This window comes from Tenrec ecaudatus, chromosome 15 (assembly GCF_050624435.1).
Source record: "Tenrec ecaudatus isolate mTenEca1 chromosome 15, mTenEca1.hap1, whole genome shotgun sequence".
In the NCBI taxonomy this organism is placed as follows: domain Eukaryota; kingdom Metazoa; phylum Chordata; class Mammalia; order Afrosoricida; family Tenrecidae; genus Tenrec; species Tenrec ecaudatus.
The window spans coordinates 8,346,114-8,364,393 of NC_134544.1; the positions used below are offsets into that span (position 1 = coordinate 8,346,114).

Consider the following 18,280-nt stretch of genomic DNA (forward strand, 5'->3'; position numbering starts at 1 on the left):
ACCCCAAGACCCCTAGGTACTGAATCACCTCAGTCCAGGACCCGGAGCTGGGATTCCAGAACAGAAGAAAAGGAGCAGAAGCAGCCGAACCAAGAGGCCAGGGCAGAGCCGTGGGCTTCCCCACCCATAAGACCCGTCAGGCTGTCTCTGGGAAGAAGGCTCACTTGTGGAATGGGGTGTCTCTAGGGACTTAATTGGGGGAGCTAAGCTTGCTGACCCAGAGGACTAGAACCCAATACCTTAGAACTGAGTCATATGGCAGAGTGGGGTGCCCTTTGGGTATCTGTCAGTAGGGCTAAAGGAAGTTCATAACACTGCCAGAGCAGAGAAGAAGCCAAGGGGCCCTGTGGGTAAAAGGACATGGACCAGAGAGGGGTGCTCCTGACCCCATGAACTGCAGCCTTAATTATAACCTGCTGGCATGCCCTGTGGTTGCTGGGGGCTGTTGTTCAAGAACAGCTTTCCAGTTAATGGCAGTGGGCCAGAGCAATACTGTGATGTATGCATGGGGCTGTTCCTTCATAGCCTGGTCACTGGTACATGGGGAAAAAACCAAACCTGCTTGCATTGGTGGTGTCATGGTTACACATTGGGCTGTGGTTCAAAACCACCAGCAGCTCTGCAGGAGACATACTGAACTTTCTACTCACATACACAAACGGCTACAGTCTGAGAAAGCCACAGGGGGTTGCAATGGGTCAACAATGACTTTATGGTAGTGAGTTTAAAAGTTTTTTAACCCATAGTCATGCGTATTGTCTGAGTTCTATGTGATCATTACAGATGACTGAACCCAGCTGAGAGGTAGAGGGTGCTCTGGCAGGGATGGCTGGCACCAGAATGGACAATGAAAGGTGGAAAATGATGACATTTTTGACTACACCTCAGAAGAATCAGCCTTGGGTTGATCTTGAGTTGGAGTCAATTCACTTTTAGAACCAGGAGGTCAGATGTTGCCCTGTCATTTTGACAATACCCTATTTATTAAGTATCTGTGACGTTACTTGAGAGGAGCCCTGGTGGTGCAGTGGGTAGGCCCTGGCTGCTAGCCAGTTTGAAAGCACCAGCTCCGCCACGGAAGAGAAAAAGATGGGCTTTCTGCTCCCCCTGGAGGGTTCCTGTCTCAGAAGCCCAGGGCACTTCTACCCTGTCCTTTGGGGTCTCTGAGTCGGATAAAAGGGCAGTGACTTTGGTTTGGTTTGAATGATTTTGCTTCTGGGACAATCAGAACACATTTTTTTTTGGGGGGGCGGGTTGGTACAGAAACCTGAGTGAACAGATTTTTTAAAATTAATTTTTTCCCTTGTTTTGAACTTTCTCAGGTGGGCCTTTCTCACAAGAGTTTCAACCCTTTTTCACACACCAATGAGCACTCAATAGCACTCGATACAGAGTAGTGTCAGCCACTGTTATATGCACTGTGATATTTGCTCTCTGGAAGTGATCTGATATTGAGCCACCTAACATCTCCAAAGTCTGCCGGAACGATACCTGGGGATGAGGATACCAAACACATACCTTGTAATTGGGTAAAGAGAGAATGTCACTCAGGCCAAAGCACCCCTGTGCCAACATTCTCTTAAGTCTACGAGGGCTTCAAAAATCCATGAAGTTGTCACGATCTTTAATTCAATTTTTTCATAAACATTTTGAAGCCCTCTTATCCTTTGTCAACAAAGGCCTGAGGTTTAGAGGAATATGTCATTCCTTCGGCAAACTCTTTCATCCTGGGCTTTAATGAGACCATGGAAACAGCTCTGGAGCTAGGGCTTCTGTGCAAGAATGAAGGGAGGGAGGTGACTTCTTCAAGTAGAATTCTAAGAGGTGAGGGCCAGGAAGGTCTTCCCCCCACATCACTGTCAGGTATTTAAATAATGCAGGAGCTGGAAAACAGAAGCAGCCAAGGCAATGCACACAGGTAACTGTGGCCACCTCAGAGCCTTCACTGTAAACCATTTCAGAAACAAAGAGTGAGTGTGAGTGTTTGTGTGTGTGTGTGTGTGTGTGTGTGTGTGTGTGTGTGTGTGTGTGTGAGAGAGAGAGAGAGAGAGAGAGAGAGAGAGAGAGAGAGAGAGAGAGAGAGAGAGAGAGAGAGAGAGAGAGAGAGAGAGAAAGAGAGAGAGAGAGAGACAGACAGACAGACAGAGAATGAACGAACAGCCTGGGTAAATTGGCAAAAAGATGGCAGTGCTGAGAAACATGTCCAGGGCAGTGGGAATGACGTTCTGTTCAAAGCTGGGGGCACTTTGTGGTCAGATGACACACTGAACGGCAGTGCTCCAGCCACTCAATGCACGACTTTCCTGAGTTTGATTCAATTAAGTCGTTCCTTATCCTTCATCTCAAAAGTCTTCACCTTTTTTAGTCTACCTGTTTTATCTCCCAGCTTTGCTGTAGATAAGTTGGATTTTGCTGTATGGGTTTTTCTGTCTGTTCTTGACAGTCCCCTTTCAAATCATCACAGCAATGTTTTTATTCGTTCTTGCTTAGGCAAGCTTTATATATTGAAGTCTTTAAATAAATTGCTAGTGTGTTTTGTTCAATCATTATTTGATTAGTGCTTTTCTCTGAATTATTTTCCATCTTTCACCTCTCCATAATGATTAAATGTGGAGATTAAATAGAAATGCAATTATCTGAATCTAGTGCCTTAAAAAGGGGGAGATATAGACTTAGTGTCTTCTGTTTTCTCCTTCAAACTTCTGTCTCCACCTCCACCGAGTGTGGAAATAATCAACTTCTTCATGGAGTAAAGATGACAAAGAAGTGTTCTACAGGAGCTTCTATGCTTTCCTCTTCATGGAGCCAGTGCTTTTGTGTTAAGATCTTTTCTCAGCACTTGTAGTTATCATCAAATTCTTATTTCAGCTAAACTTATTCACTACCAACAATTTCATTACATAAAGGAATTTTAAAAGCACACAGAAAAATTCCATCATTTATTCTTATTTTTTTTCTCCACACACTTTTTGAAGCTCCCTTATGTATTTCAGAGTCAGGTGAAAGAACACTAGTCATTTCCAAAAGAAACATGGATTGGAGGCTGTTTGGGAATTACAAGACAAATGGTAGAGAGATTAAATACACGATGAAAGGTGATTAATGGGCTTATGACTTGACGAAACATGATCATCAGACATAACCCACACACAAAAAATTGCAAAACCACTGCCCTTGAGACCATTTCAACATAGACCCTGGAGGATAGAAGAAAACTGCCTGATAGAGCTTTGAGGGCAGAGTGAATTATGTATTGAACTGCTAACCACAAGGCCAGCAGCTTGAGGCCACCAGTGGCTCCTTAGAAGATGGAAGAGGCTGTTGACTCCTGTAAAGATTTCAAGTCTTAGAAACACACGCGCCAGTTCCACTCACAAGATGACAACGCGTCAGAGCCAGATGGAAGAGAATGAGTTTGAGGTTTGTTTAGTTGGACACATTTCCCAAGAACAACATTCTCTAGCTCACCGACCTCCTGGTTAGCAGCTGAACACTGACCTCTGTGCCACTACTGCTCCTGTGCAATCAGGGATGGTGACAAGAGAAGCACACCAAAACTGGTGGCGGCCTCCCATGACATTTCCCTCCATCCGTCTTCCAGTCACCTCCACAGTTCTTTGACCCAGAAAAGAGATCTTTACACAGCAGATCCGTAATAAATACCCAATGACTAAATGCTCAGACTCGGGCTTGTTTTAACTTAATTTCGGCCTTAGGATGATGCTGTGAGAGTTAAAGGGCCCCAAATGAGCTACAGTTGAAAATAGAGTTTAACAAAATCTCATCCCATCTTCAGGAAATATGTTAACATAAAAAGTCAGGGAGCATAATTTAAGATGGCAGCATATATAGAAGGCAAGATTAATTTTGAATGGAAACACTAGTCACTGGTTTTAGCTTTCAATAATCACTGTAGTCCAGCCATGTGTCTGCTTCAACTCTCCTTTTCTGTTGTTATGGTATCTCCTGTGGTCTCTATCAGCGTTCGCGTGTTCTCTCTCTCTCTCCCCCCCCGCCCCCCCCCTAGCTTCAGACAAAGGACTGGCTCTAACTTTCCTCTAGGAGAGTACCCTAAATTGCTTTCACCTCACCTCCTCTGATCTCCCTTTCTCTCTAAATCTCGTTTCCCTAAATAAAACCTATTAATTAAAAATCTCACTCCTGTTTTGTTTCTGAAAACGTTTACATAGATGATTCTTCAAAAACACCAGTATGTCCTTACTTCCTGTCTGGATTCACCATGTTGTGGTGATACATGTGGTATTCATAGATATTAGCAGTTTTCTTAAATACGTACCTTACGAAAAGCTCTCTCCATATTGCTTAAAGGTTACAAAGGATGTGTTTTATCACCCTTTAAAATTTACAGTGCTATTAAAATGTCAGGCGTTTGATAAGGTTATATATTTTGAACATGCCCTGGTGGAGTAATGAGTTATACCCTGGGTTGCTAACCTCAAGGTTAGAAACCACCAGCTGCACTGAGGGAGAACGGTGAGGCTTCCTACTCCCATAAAGATTTACAGTCTCAGAAATCTACCACAGCAGTTCTACCCTGGCCTGTTGGGGCCCTGAGTTGGAATTGATGTATTGAGTTTTACTTTCCTTCCCTGGGCTGGTGGGCACCTCATGGACCTTTTTCTCTCATCTTGTCTGCAATCAGATGGCAAGGGTCCAGTTACTACTTGAATTATTGCTTCAGCCACATGGACAGAAGGGGCTTCTGTTATTCTGAGCTGCCCTGGGGCTGGCCCTCACTTGAGGCAACCCTAAAACACAGTCAAGGAAATTGCTGCCTGGTCCCATACCATCCTCAAGATGGGTGGGGGTCTGATCTGGTCAGCTCTAAAGTCAGATTTGTAGCAATGATAAAGTTAAAGGATGGAGCAAATAGTTGTTTACAGAAGGCCTGGTTAGATTCCCTCTTCCTAGAATGGCCCGGACTTTTCCCTCCCACAAAGCATCACACTAAAAAAAAAACAAAAAAACCCAAACTCACTGCCATCAAGTTGATCTGGCTTACATGAACCACATGCACCAGGTAGAGCTCTCCCTATGGATTTTCCAAATCTGCCTTTATGGGAGTAGAAAGTCTCAGTTTTCTCCCAGAATAGCTGGTGTGTTCAAACTGCTGACCTTTTAGTTAGGAGCCCGTCTGGCTACCCCCTACACCCCCAGGGCTCCTTCACCCAAACCCCCTAGTCCTTTAAAGTTGATCTGAATATGACCTTCTCAACTTACCTCCAATACCCATGCATGGACATGCTATCTTTTCTTTCTACTTGCTTTCTCTTCTTTCAGGGTTTTAGTGTGGCCCCTATACGTCACAGGAGGGGCCTGTGTCGCATTGGTTAAAACACTTAGTTGCCAACTAAACTGTCAGCTTTTGGAAGCAGACTGTTTCTGTAGAGATGTTCAGCCTTGGGAATGCTCTGGAGCTGTTAGACTGTGTTCTCTGGGGTGGTGATGAGTTGGAATTGACTCAGTGACAGTGGGTTTTGGTATATGTTACTGGAGGGGCTCTGATAGTTAAAGTGGGCTTGGAAGCTAAGCTAAAAGTTGGTGATTCAAAACCACCAGCATTTTCCACAGCAGAACGCTAGGGCAGACTGCTGCTGTGTAGGTTCACAGCCCTGGAAACTGCAGGGTGGGTCTTTCCTATAGGGTTGGTATGCATCTAAATGGGTTTGACAACAATGAGTTTCTGTCATTGGATCTTTCCAACAAGATACTTGAAGAATCTGGCATGTGATTTGATTATCAAGCTAGACCCTAGCATGAGACTTGGACATAGAAACTAATAAAAGTGGGAAAAGAAATAGTTGCCATTTGCAGTTAATACTCAGAAATTCAGGGCAGATTCAATCAGTTAATTGAAAATGAAGTTGGGAGTAGCCATTTTTGGAATCAACCTCACACACACACACACACACACACACACACACACACACACACACACGTCTGGGCCAGTGAGTCAATTTCTGTGCATAGCAATCCTAATGAACAGAATAGAAGTCCCTTTGTGGGTTTTCAAGGTCTTAAATCTTTACGTGATGCCAATCATTTTTTCTTGAAGGACAATTCAAATAATTATTGATTGATTAAAGAATAATTATTTATTACTATTGATGAAATAACCCCTAAAAATAGCACAACCTCCAACAGATAATCTTCATGAATTAATCGACTGTTTCACTTAAAGATGGCTGACAAAAAGTAAACTGCAGCTCAACATTTAAGTTTCAAAGATTACCTCCGAGAAATAAAAATTTTAAAAGACACACACAAAAATCCCAATAAAAAAGAAGTGTTCCAACGGTAGTTGGGAACATCCCAAAATGTGCCTGGTCTTTGGTCATTGTTCAGCGTGGAGCTGGACTCGTGAGATGATCTCTGGGCGCACAGAGCTTAAATTCCTTACGCTTCCACTTGAGCTCCTGCCCTCATTCTGACTGAAGGTATTGGCGTCTCCTTAGGCTCTTTCTACAGATGTAGTCAATTCTGAGTCCTATTTATTTCAGTTGGCCATTTATACTGCTAGTAAGAGGTAAATGAAATGAGTGAACAAAAAATAAACCCTCACAGCAGAATGTTTCATCTTTCTCCTGCAGAGCAGCTGGCGGCCTCACACTAAACCGTGTGGTTAGTATCCTGATTCTTGACATGCTAATGCCACCACGGCTCAATTTACGGCCCTGGGAACCCTGTGGGGCAGTTCTGGGCTCTGTTGTATAGGGCTGTGTATATAAGACATTTCACTGCTTAGGCTAAAGCTTACAGAGAAGATGATTTCCACTCAATGATTTCTACACATGCTATTCTGTGACATTAGCAGCAGTATACTCAGTACAGCACTCTTCCCACTTCTGCCTTGGGTTCCCCTTGTCCATTCATTCGCCTTTCCACTCCTGTTTCGCCTTCTGAGCTTTGGTTTTGGGCAAATGCTGCCCTTTTGTTCCCAGATGGCCAATTCTTCAGAAGCACATTCCTCCCAGTTCTCCTGTTTTCTTTTTAGACCTGCCGATTAGTCAGCTGAAAGGAGATCTCTGGAAGTGGGTTCCATTCCAGGTTTGAAAGGGACCTGACGGCCATATTCTCAGGGATTCCACCAGTCTCTGTTAGAAGAGTAACCATAGTCAGGATTTTGTTCTACATTATCCCCTCACTCCGTCCTGGCTATTCTGCTATGCGCTACACCAGAGTGGTAGGGAGTGGTGACTGGGCACCCCGTAGTTCATCTGGTCTCACACTAGCAGAGGCTGTGGTGCACAGGACCCATTAGTGCTTTAGACTTTTCCTCACGTCTCTGATTTTCTTCCTTTGGAACAGTCAGCGACTGAGAGGCACATCTTCAATAACAGCTTCTAAGTTTTCAGGACTCCAGTCTAAGGGCTGAACAGTCACGCTCTCAATGTATACCTCTATGTGGCAGGGCCAATTTTTCACTATTCAAAGGAAACCTTGATTAAGGAAGGGAAGAGTGCCCGTTTGAGAAGAGATGTTTTATTAAGCTTTTTTTACCCCTCTCCCCCTGAGAGTGGTATTTATACTTAGAGCCTATATAGCTTCTACATGTGACAAGTACACAATCACTAGTTATTTCCTATAAACCTAAGTGTGGAATCTGAGGAGAGCTCAACTCAGAGTCACCAGCTGTGTGTATCCCATTTTTGTGTGTGCAGATCATCAGAACTTGGTTTCCTTAATTTAGCAGCACGTTGGGGAATAGCAGCGATTGACAACACCCTTCATACAGTTCCTCATACTGTGGTGACCCTCAACCCTAAAAATATTTTTGTTGCTACTTCATAACTGAAATTTTGCTGTTATGAATCTAATGTAAATATCTGATATGCAGGATATGTTTTCATTGTTACAAATTGAACATAATTAAAGCATAGTAATTCATTATGAAAACAATAATTATATATTGTGAAATATTTCTAATTACAAATAAATGAAATGTTATCTTGAAGCATGGTGTAACATGGGTAATAGTTTTCACACCAGGTACTCGTATATTGGCACATGTACATGTGGGCAGACCCACCACAGATAGAGGATAGATGGATAGAGGAGCACTGTTTTCATTCCAAAGATCAGCAGAAATAGGTTTTCCGAAGGTCTTAGGCAGCCCCTGTGAAAGGGGTCATGACCCACAGGTTGAGAACCGCTGATCTAACAGCCTGGGCTTTTCCTCCAGGAGAAAATACATCAGCAAAGAAAGGGCAACGCTTTAGAAAGAAGTCGAAATCAAGGTGCCTGAGACTCCAGATGTACTCTGTGTGCATGCATGTTTGGGTGTGTTGTGGAGATGGGAATCAGCTGTTAAAAGACTTAAGTACTCAAGATAAAAGAGGCCTTTGTAATAGCTCCCCAGAATGATTGCCTTTCTGTGCTGGGAAGATGCAATCAGGGTTTAGAACTCTCCCCCTTCTAAGGGATTCTTGACAGACACCAGGGGAGGGTTTTGTCAGCTCACAAGGACACAGTTCCCAAGCACTGAACTTGTGAGGGGTGATCGAAAGCTTTCATCTGGTCTGAGTGATGTTTTCTTACAGCCCTGTGAGTGCGTGCTTCTCAAAAGGTTATTGAGATGGGAAACAAGACACCAACCATGTAGAGGGACAAGTTCGGATAGGAGACTGATGGCCATGGAAGCCCATGGTCTAACAACACCCCAGAGCTCCCAAATGACTGCTGTGTCCAAACCACAATTTCTCAGATTGAGACAGCGATAGGATCCTGGTGGCAGGGTGGATTAATCATGGGTTGCAAAGGGAAAGGTCAGTAGGTTGATTCCACCAGAGAAATGTCAGGCAGTCTAATTTCCTAAAGGTGTGCAGCCTGGGAACCCAGAGTGGCCAATTCCGCTGTGTCCCATGGGGTCACTGTGAGCAGCCAAGGTGGTTTTTTTTAATTGTTTGGAATATTGACTAGTTATTTTAATCCATTTATTTCAAAGCCAGTTACTGAGAATCTGTGATATTCTGACCACGGTGTATTTGGCAATGATAGCTGACAGGGGGGCGGGGTGGTGGTGGTGGTGGGGGTGGTGTGTGTGTGTGTGTGTGTGTGTGTGTGTGTGCTGATTGAAATGACCAGGCCTATCTTCCTAATCTCACCAAATCTTGAAACTCTTCAGAAACTCCTCAGCATGCAAGCCTGAAAGATGGCCAAGTGTAAGGTACACTTGCGGATAATCAAATTTAGGTCTTCCACATGAAAGAGGAGAACTTTAACAGTGAATTATCACTGGCTGGCCCCAAAATATATAAACTCACTGCCACCATGCTGATTCCAGCTGATACTGACTGTCACTGTGGGTTTCCAAGACTCTAACTCTTCATGGCAGTAAAAAGGCTTGTCTTTCTCCCGAGAAGCAGCTGGTGGTTTTGAATTGCTTATCTCTTGGTTAGCAGTCCAAAGTAGAACCCCTATACTACCAGGGCTCCTCTGAATCCACATAGACTCATTTCTTTTCCTTTCCGGGAGTGGTTCTTGGGTGCTGTCAAGTCCGTTGCATTTCACGGTGACCTCATGTACACTGGATCACCTTGCCCAGTTCTGACAATCTCTTCCATGGCCAAGCCCATTGTTACAGCCACAGTGTTGATGCACTGCACAGAGGGACTTCCAGTGAACTTTACAAAGCAGGATGTCCTTTACAGGGACGAGGCCTCGTTGGTCAGATGTCCAAAGTGCTCAAGACATGCTGACATTCTCACGTCTAATGAGCACTCTAGCTGTCCTTTATCCAAGAGAGATTTGTTTATTCTTTTGGCAGCCCATGGTACTTTAGAATTCTTGCCGACATCCTAATTCAAAGGCACCCTCATCCCCATGAGAGGCATCAGACAACCGTGCTGGGGTCAGGTGCATGTCAGTCCTCAAAGTGCCATCATGGAATTACATGTTACTAATTTTTATACTTTAAGTAATAGGTGGTTAAAGGCTGCCTGGGGCTTGCAGGCGTTCTTAGAGAAGCACTTGTTCAGATTCCTCCGGTGGGGGGATGTGTAGACAGACAGTAAGAGAAGGCGGAAAAGATTGCCTTGCCAGGCAGTGATGAGGATTCAAGAATATGCCATCTGGCTGCTCTGCTCTAATAATATCCAATCTATGGGGATGATGTGCTTACTCGGACAAACCAGGTCTCATTTGTGTGTGCAAGATTCCACTCATGCTCTTGACCCTAATTTATGGATTTCTCCTTTTCTTCCAAAATGTATCCATACATCTAGAAATGGCCAGGGATCTGACCTTTCGCTTAAGAATCAGACATCAGTGACACAGTTACTACTGTTCCCAGTTATACGAACAGCCCTTTTACTGCTGATGGGAATAGGGGATTGTTCTGATCAATTTCTAGAAGCTCTGGTGTGTCAGTCTGGGAGCTTTAGAGAAACAAATCCACAGAAACTCATGTATAAGAGATAGTTTTATATAAAGGTTAAGTGCGCATCAAGAAAACATCCCAACCCAGTGCTGCCCAAGCCCACAAGTCCAACATTCACCCATATGTCCAACACCAATCCACAAAGTCCTCCTCCATCTCACAAAACAGACGCAGTGATGCCGACTGCAGGAGGAAAGCCGAGTCAGTGAATGTGTACGCATCTCACTGCTAGCAGGGGCCTCCACACGGGTGCTCCAGCGCCCAGGGCTCCATTGGAGTAGGTCCATGTGGCTTCTCCTCAGGGATGTCTTTCAGGAAGTGAGCCTTGGTCAGGTAAAGCAGGAAACCAGTTAAGGCAGCTGAACCCTGGTCCAACCATCAGAAAGAGACCCAAGAACTAGAAAGGCGAGGCTCACTGAGCCATTTATCCCTCTGCCCTTCAATTAACCCCACATGTGTTTATCAGCCAGGTTGGTACAATAAACTACCTCATCTGGCCAGATATAGGCTCATCGGCCACTGGCTGGTCAACAATCCCCTGCCTGGTTCAGTCAAGATCTTCTCGTTGTCAGTTAACCCTGGGCACTTGGGACACAAAGCACTCAGCAATCACCCACCATGTCAGTGGTTCAAACCCACCAGTCTCTCCAGGGAAGATCGGTCAGGCAAAAAAAAATCCCCAGTCCAAGTGGTTCTACTCTATCCCATGACATCACCACCAGCTGGTATTGACTTGATCGCATCCAACATCATCATTAGATAGCACACACATTTTCCTACGCACTTATCTTCAACTCTTAGACTTCATTCAAGAGACATCAGTAAGCCTTTTCATGTGATTACGACGTGTTCCCAGTCAAAGGTCATTCAACTATAAACTGAACAGAGAGATGATGACCCACCCTCTTTGGTGAGAAAGGAAATGTTCTTTCTCTGTTTCTTTCATCTGGAGCAAACCGCTGCGATACTGGTTTGCACTTCAACCTGCAAAGAGCCTCCAATCAGCACATCAGGCACTTTCCTGGAATCCCCCTCTGCCACCATCAGAACCAGAACGCATTTGAAGGAATGGGCAGGTCTGTTTCCCTGCCTGGGAGTGTGGAGCCAAAGATAAATTGTGAAGGTTCTTTTCAGCAAGGAAAAGAGGAACAGAGAGCCACTGAGCTTCAAGGAAACCTGGTGACACCATGGTTAAAGTGACTTGCCGCTAAACCAAGAGCGGCAGTTTGAACTGGTTAATGACACAGCTGCTGAAAATATTTGGGAATTAGCTCCTGTAGAGACAACTGTGGCTGCTATGTGCCGACTAGCGAGCCCAACTGACGGAAACCCTCTGTACAATAGAACCGAACCGAAACCCGCGCGGTCAGTGGCACCTTCACACTGGTTATGTTCAGCCCGTTGCTGTAGTCACTCCATTGAGCCAACTTCTGAAGAGACTTCTTTCTGCTGACCCTCTGTTTTGCTGGTCCCTTCTCATCACATGTTCTGAGAAGGCGAGACCAAATCGTGGCATCTTTACTTCTAGGCAGCATTCTGCCAACTTTAATGTGTTTGCTTTTCTGGCTCTTCAATCGTCTTCTCCAACTGCATATTTCAAAAGCATCTACTCCCTCTTGTTTCAGGCTTCTTTAGTCATTGTCCAGCGTTCCCCTTGGACAGGAAATGGTTCAAAAGACGGTGACTTAGGACAGGCATACCTTAGTCCAAGTGACTTCTGTTTGTTTTGTTAAAATCATTTTATTGGGGGCTCATACATCTCGTCTCACAATCCACACACCAACTGAATCAGGCATGTGTGTACACGTCTCCCACATTCTCTTCTAGACTGTTTCTGAATCCTTCCAACACGCCTTTTGCAGATCTGCCCGGTGCAAGGTGTCCTTGGAATTCTTGCCTCCTGCTGTTAATGGTAGATCTAAGCAAAACGAAAACCTTGCCATTGTTTTTTTTCTTTTTTAACTTTATTGTGTTATGTTGCTTTTGGGTTCGGTGCACTTTTAGGTTCCACATCAGCCCCTGTGAGGGCTGTAGCGTTTCCCACACAGCTTGGGAAATCCGAGGGGCCGCTCAACTGTGTTTGGTGTGGTTCTGACAGGCTTCATGATGATTCTGAAGAGAAACTTAAAGAGTACTGACTCACCTCTGGGCCATTGAAACGCTGTCCTAAAATAACGCAGCAGTGAACAAGCAAAGGAATGGAGGAAAAACAGACTCTGGTTCCCCCCGACGAGTGGACCACAGCCTTCTCTCCTCCCCTCAGACTATTCGGTTTAGGGCCTCAGCCCTTCCATTCTCAGAAGCAGATTCTTAAACCACAGCAGGACTTCAAGCTTGTGATTCTTGAGGTTTTCACACTTAGGGGAGTCTTTGCTGGACTTGGTTCCAGCTTTGCAAACTAATCACTGAGCATCAACTTGGTGAAGACTCTGCCGACACGGCTGTGAGGGTCACATGTGGGGGTCTTCACTGGAATTAGCACGCACCTGCCTAGCTCCCGGTGTGGCAGCCTGTAGGGGCCTACAGCCTCAAGCCAGCACCCACTGCCCTGGGGGCTGTTGGACAGCAGCAACAGGGCGGGAATGCAAGCTGCCTGCGGGCAGCCCATCATGTGATGCAAAGCAGCATGCTTTCTCTCTCCTTCCTCTCACGCACTTTGGACATGACCTAAGGAAGGATAAAAGGGTCTCACTTCCTTGGCCCATGTTGTTTTGGAAAGTGTTGCACGTGCAAAGCTGACTGGAGCATTTTCAAAAGGGAGACATATTCAACATAGCTCAGCCTCTTCCTGGGAGAAAACCCAGATTCCATCATGTGGATCCACAGGCTGTTGTTGGGCAAATGGGTGACAGAAGAAACGCAAAAGGCCAGGTAAATGTGGTGGAGGCCAAGCAGGAAGCCGTGCAGAGGAAAAGTCCTTTGTGAGGGTGACCCCGCATAAGGATCAGCTAGGATTCAGGGGACAAGGAGACACATGAGGCAGGCTGTACCCCTCCAGGCTAACCATTTGTTTAAGGTGAATGATCTATACATGCAACTATCACTCATCCTAGAAAACTACCACTGACTACAACAATGGCAAGTCTCTTCACTAGTGCGTGCGCGTGTACACACACACACACACACACACACACACACACTCCGTGCTCAGCCATTGCCATCCTTTCTGACCCAGAAGCTCGCTTTGAACTGCCCTCAGCAGGCCTGTGCTTTCGAACATGGGCCACATCTTTCAGGACTGGGACACAGACAGGTGCTTTATGATCAGAACACCTCTGGGAGCCCTGGATCCCTGTCCCAGGTAAATATTGATGGTGGCAAGGAGTGTAAAGTCACCTTAGAAGGGGCAGTTTCATAGAGCGATAGAGAAGATGAGACCATCTTTGATGGTGGTTGGGAAGGACTGACAGCTTTGTGCTGTCCCGGGAAGCAGAGCTGGCAGAAGCGATTCTGGCCCAAGAAAAGATGCGTCTTTACCTTGGTCCTTCAGAGTCACCGTTGTGGAAGCAGAAGTTCACTGTTGGTCAGCAGAGTCAGGTTCTGCTGGTTGATTTGTGAGCCACTGGCATTCAACCTTCTCCTGTAGTTGGTCAGACAGCCCTCTGTAAGGCCAGGCTGGAGTAGGTGCTGTGCCCACTGCTCTCCTAATATCTTCAGTTTTCTGTGCCCACGAGGGCTTCGTCCCATGTCCATGGTCATATAGGTTCCTGTTTTGTTCTTTCAACCTAGAAGTCTGGTAGATTGATCCATTCCAGCTCATGGCACATGAGTACTTAGTGACCTTTCCTACTAGGACTGGTCCCATACGAGCAGATGTTTCTAGAGTGGAGAGCTTTTCTCCACGTAAGGCATGAACTTGTTTTCTTGACCCCCAGGTGCCCACACTAATCCCTGCTGGGGCTCGCAGACTCCACCCAGCATCCCATACAGACCCCCCGAGGACCATTAGATAGGCTGGTGTCCCTCAACTCTCATGGAGAAAGGCTTGCCACTCAGCTAGGTCAGGCTCAAGAGCCCTTTCCGGCTTTGCTTTCTGCTCAGAACTTTCCAGAGAACCGCCGGAGGGAGCTGGAAATGCTCTTCTGGCACAGGCGTTGTTTATTAACCACAAGGAGGCTCTCTGAGTGGGGCCTGCCTTTCTTACTGGAGGCAGGTGCTACGGTCCTGTCTTCTCTGGTATCTGAGAGGAGATATCTGGGTAGCTGGCATCCTCACTCCAATCCAGGGTCCTCCTGCTCATCGCCGAGACAAGTGGAGCCATTGGTCTGTTCATCTCAGTGAAAGTTTTGCTCTTTCTTTCCCTCTTTACTGAGCACAGTGTCCTTCTCCAGGAACTGGTCCCACCTGATCCTCCCAGTCCAAAGTTTATGAGACCAAGTCTTGCCATCCTGATCCCACTGCATGCTTTCTAGGACAGATTTGCTCACTCTTCTGGAAGTGCGTTGCATATTAAGCAGGCTCACCACACCATATGCCAAAACCATCACTTCTTGCTGTGTCACTGTCTAGCTTTCACATGCATATGTGGTGACTGAACGTATCATGGTGTAGGTCAGATGCACTGCAGTTCTTAGAGTGACTTCTACAAAACACAGTAACTAAAATACACTTCAAAGAGATCTTGGCATCAGATTTTCCAAGGCATTAACTTTGTTGATTACTTGACTGCTATTTCCATGGTGCTGATTGTGGATCCAAGTGAAATCAAATCTGGGTCAATTTCAATACTTTCTCCATTTATCTTGAAATTGCAGATTAGTCCAGTAGTGATGATTTTTTTTGTGTTCTTTACAATGAGGTGCAATTCATGCTAATGGGTGTTGTCTTTGACTTTCCTCAGTAAGTGCTTTAAGACCCCTTTACACTCAGCAAGCATGTGTCACCTGCATACTAGAGGTTGTTAATGAGTCTTCCTCAGTTTTTAAGGCCACGTGCTTCATATACTCCATGTTCTAGGATTGTTGGCTAAATGAACAATTGAATAAGAATGATGAACAGATGTTCCCTGTCCCATACCTTGCCTGATTTAAAACCATGCAGTGTTTGTGGTCAGTTCAAACAACTGTTTCTTGATATATGTACAGGTTCTGTGTAGGCACAATGAAGTACTCTGGAATTCCCCTTCTTCACACTGTTATCCGTCAACTGTTAGGATCCACACAATTAGATGTGTTCGCCTAGTCCATAGAACACAGATGATCATCTTTCTGGGGCTGCTATGTTCAGGCAAGACCCCTCTGAGGTCAGCAATGAATTTGGGGCACAGGCTCCAGGGGATTTCTTGGCTCCAGGAGAAGATCCTTGTCTCTAACATCGGTGAGTCCAGCGACCCTTGGAGATCTTAATGTATTTTGGCATTATTTGTAGTTTGGTCCTAGAGCAGTTTCTCACAGGATCCCTCCTTCCAGAGACTGCTTCGCCCCTGGCTCTTTGGGGGAGGTGATGGGTGGGGTGGGGTATGTAGTCACGGGTTGTTTTAATTCTCATTGATCTCTCTTTATTTCTTAGGAAAAATGATGCAGGCTATACAGGGAGGCTGTACATTGGATGAGGGCTGTGACCACTGTGAGGTGTTACATCCCATCATATCTCCTTACAATAGATTCGTCACATCAGATAGCATCATGGGGGCTGATTGCACCATTATATGCCTGCCAAATTACATATTACGTCACTGACAAACCACTGAGAATCTCGTCTGGCCAAGGCAACGCCTACTTTTGGGGTGGGGGGAGATAATCCAGCCCTTCACACTGCTCTTATCTAGAAGAGACTAGAATGCCCACCCTGCAGAGTAGACTCTCTTGATACTATTTTTGAAAAATAAAAGTCTGAATGCAGAACTTCTGAAAATTTCACAATAATTACTTTTATAGGTCTCAAATGTAAAATTCAGAACAAACAGAAGAATATACATGTATTAAGAGACTTTCTTTTAAAACATGAAAGTATCCTCAAAGCCCATCAGCCACAAAACCTAAAGAATTGAGTGCATTATACAGTTCACTCAATCTCCCGTTGTCTGAGGTTCTACTACCTACTGGGCGAGCAAATGAGTCTCCTAGGACCAATGAACCAAATCTGTTTTTTTGCAATAAAGTGTGTACTGAGCTTATGTTCTCTATTGCAAGGTCACCAAGGAGAATGCAAAGGCATTTTAGAAAATTGCCAAATAATGATAAAAGTTTCTATAACTTCAAAGACACATCTATAAGGTTAAAGACAATCACATTTTCCCAATATTTATGGAGTCAAGAAAAATACAAATATTCAAAAGCTGAAAGCATTTCATGAATCAAACTTTAGACATGTTATCAGCATTAAAAAGAAAAAATAAATTCCCATGGAGTGACTGCTCACTGTCAAGAAGTGACATGCTGCATTGAACAAATCTGCTGCCCAGGACCTCTTTTAAAGTAAGGTTGTTCATTTGAAGGCTAAGACGCGATGGAACAAATCACGGTATTCTCAGTGGCTTCATCTGTTCGTGACATGGGACAATGAAAAAGAGAAACCCAGGAAGAATCGATGCATGTGGACTTTGGTGTCGGCAGTCTGTGGAAAGTACCTCTGGCTTCCCTAAGAGCAAACAGATTAGTCTGGGAAGAAGTCACGCCCAGAGTGATCCTCAGATGTGAGGATCTCACGTGTGTTGGGCCTGTTATCTGGAGAAAGCCTTCCCGGAAAAGGACTGCATGCTTGGTAACGTAGAACAGGTCAGCCAAAGAGGCCGACCATCAAGGAGGTGGATGGACACAGGCTGACACAGTCGGCGAGACCAATGAGTGTGAAGATGGCACAAGACTGGGCAGTGTTTCCTGCTGTGTGGGGAGGGTCCCTGTGATCAGGAACTGACTTGAAAGTGCCCTGAAGCAGCGACGATGTGTTTGTAGGATGACGTAGTGTTCATGACACTTCTGATCAGAGTGCGGCTGAACAGTGATAGAACATTAATAAAGTATTTCAAGTAAGGCACCGTGAATCACCATTTTACCCTTGGGATGTCTCCTCAGCTCAGCTAGGTGTACATCACACTGTCAATACCACAAATTCTATTTAGACGAGGTCAAGGATTTTTGGTGCTGCTGATACCAACAGCCTCAGAAGATTCTAGATTTATATCTTCTCCAAAACACTAGTGCTCAAAGTGCCCCAGTCACAGAGACAATTAACACAAGAGTTCCCTCCTATCGTCTGTTTCCTTGATGGTTCCTTAGTGTTTCATCCAAAGGAACATTGTGAAATATGCTGAAATGCAAAGGTGGGGTAATTTTTCATGCAGAACCTGCCAAGCCAACCAAAACTGTTCGTCACTGAGTAGGTTTGGATCCACTGTGCTTCAGGGCAGAATCACACACCAAAGGGTTTTATGTGAAGATACATTGCTAGACTTTTCTTCTGAGGTACCCTGGGTGGATTTGAACTACCAACCCTTTGGTTCATAGCTGAGCCCTTAACTATTGGTTTTACGCACGGGGTTAGTCATAGCTAGAGAAGTGACAGAGTGAGATTGGCCGATAAGGACATACTTCTCACCTCAATTCAGCAATGAAGAAACCACTCTGAGGACGGATTACTTAATCATTTGAATTCACTCCTTTGACTCCTTCAGGTTCCTGAGCTGCCTCCCTGTTCCTAAATCTTGAAGGTTATCTGGGCCATTTGCTATTCCCAGCCTCAAAAAAACTGTCTTAGGGAAAGGTTTATAAATTTGTATTTTTCCAAAAAACACAAAAACTGCTCAGCGATACCAAAAGCATTTTACAGAAGCAGTGCAGGGGAATTCAATAAAGATTTGTAATATACAATGCAATACATAGTCAAAGTATAATTTGACCATTCAACAGAGAACAAAGAAATCCAAAATAATGCCTGGAGCCT

The 18,280-nt window shown here is 45.0% G+C and overlaps 1 protein-coding gene and 1 pseudogene across 2 annotated transcripts in view; one reads left to right on the forward strand and one right to left on the reverse strand.

The window, feature by feature from the left end:
• Positions 1 to 18,280, reverse strand: part of DOK6 (docking protein 6) — a 377,410-nt gene that overhangs the window by 150,495 nt on the left and 208,635 nt on the right. The gene's annotated exons all lie outside the window — the stretch shown is intronic.
• Positions 424 to 544, forward strand: LOC142428462 (small nucleolar RNA SNORA84; annotated as a pseudogene).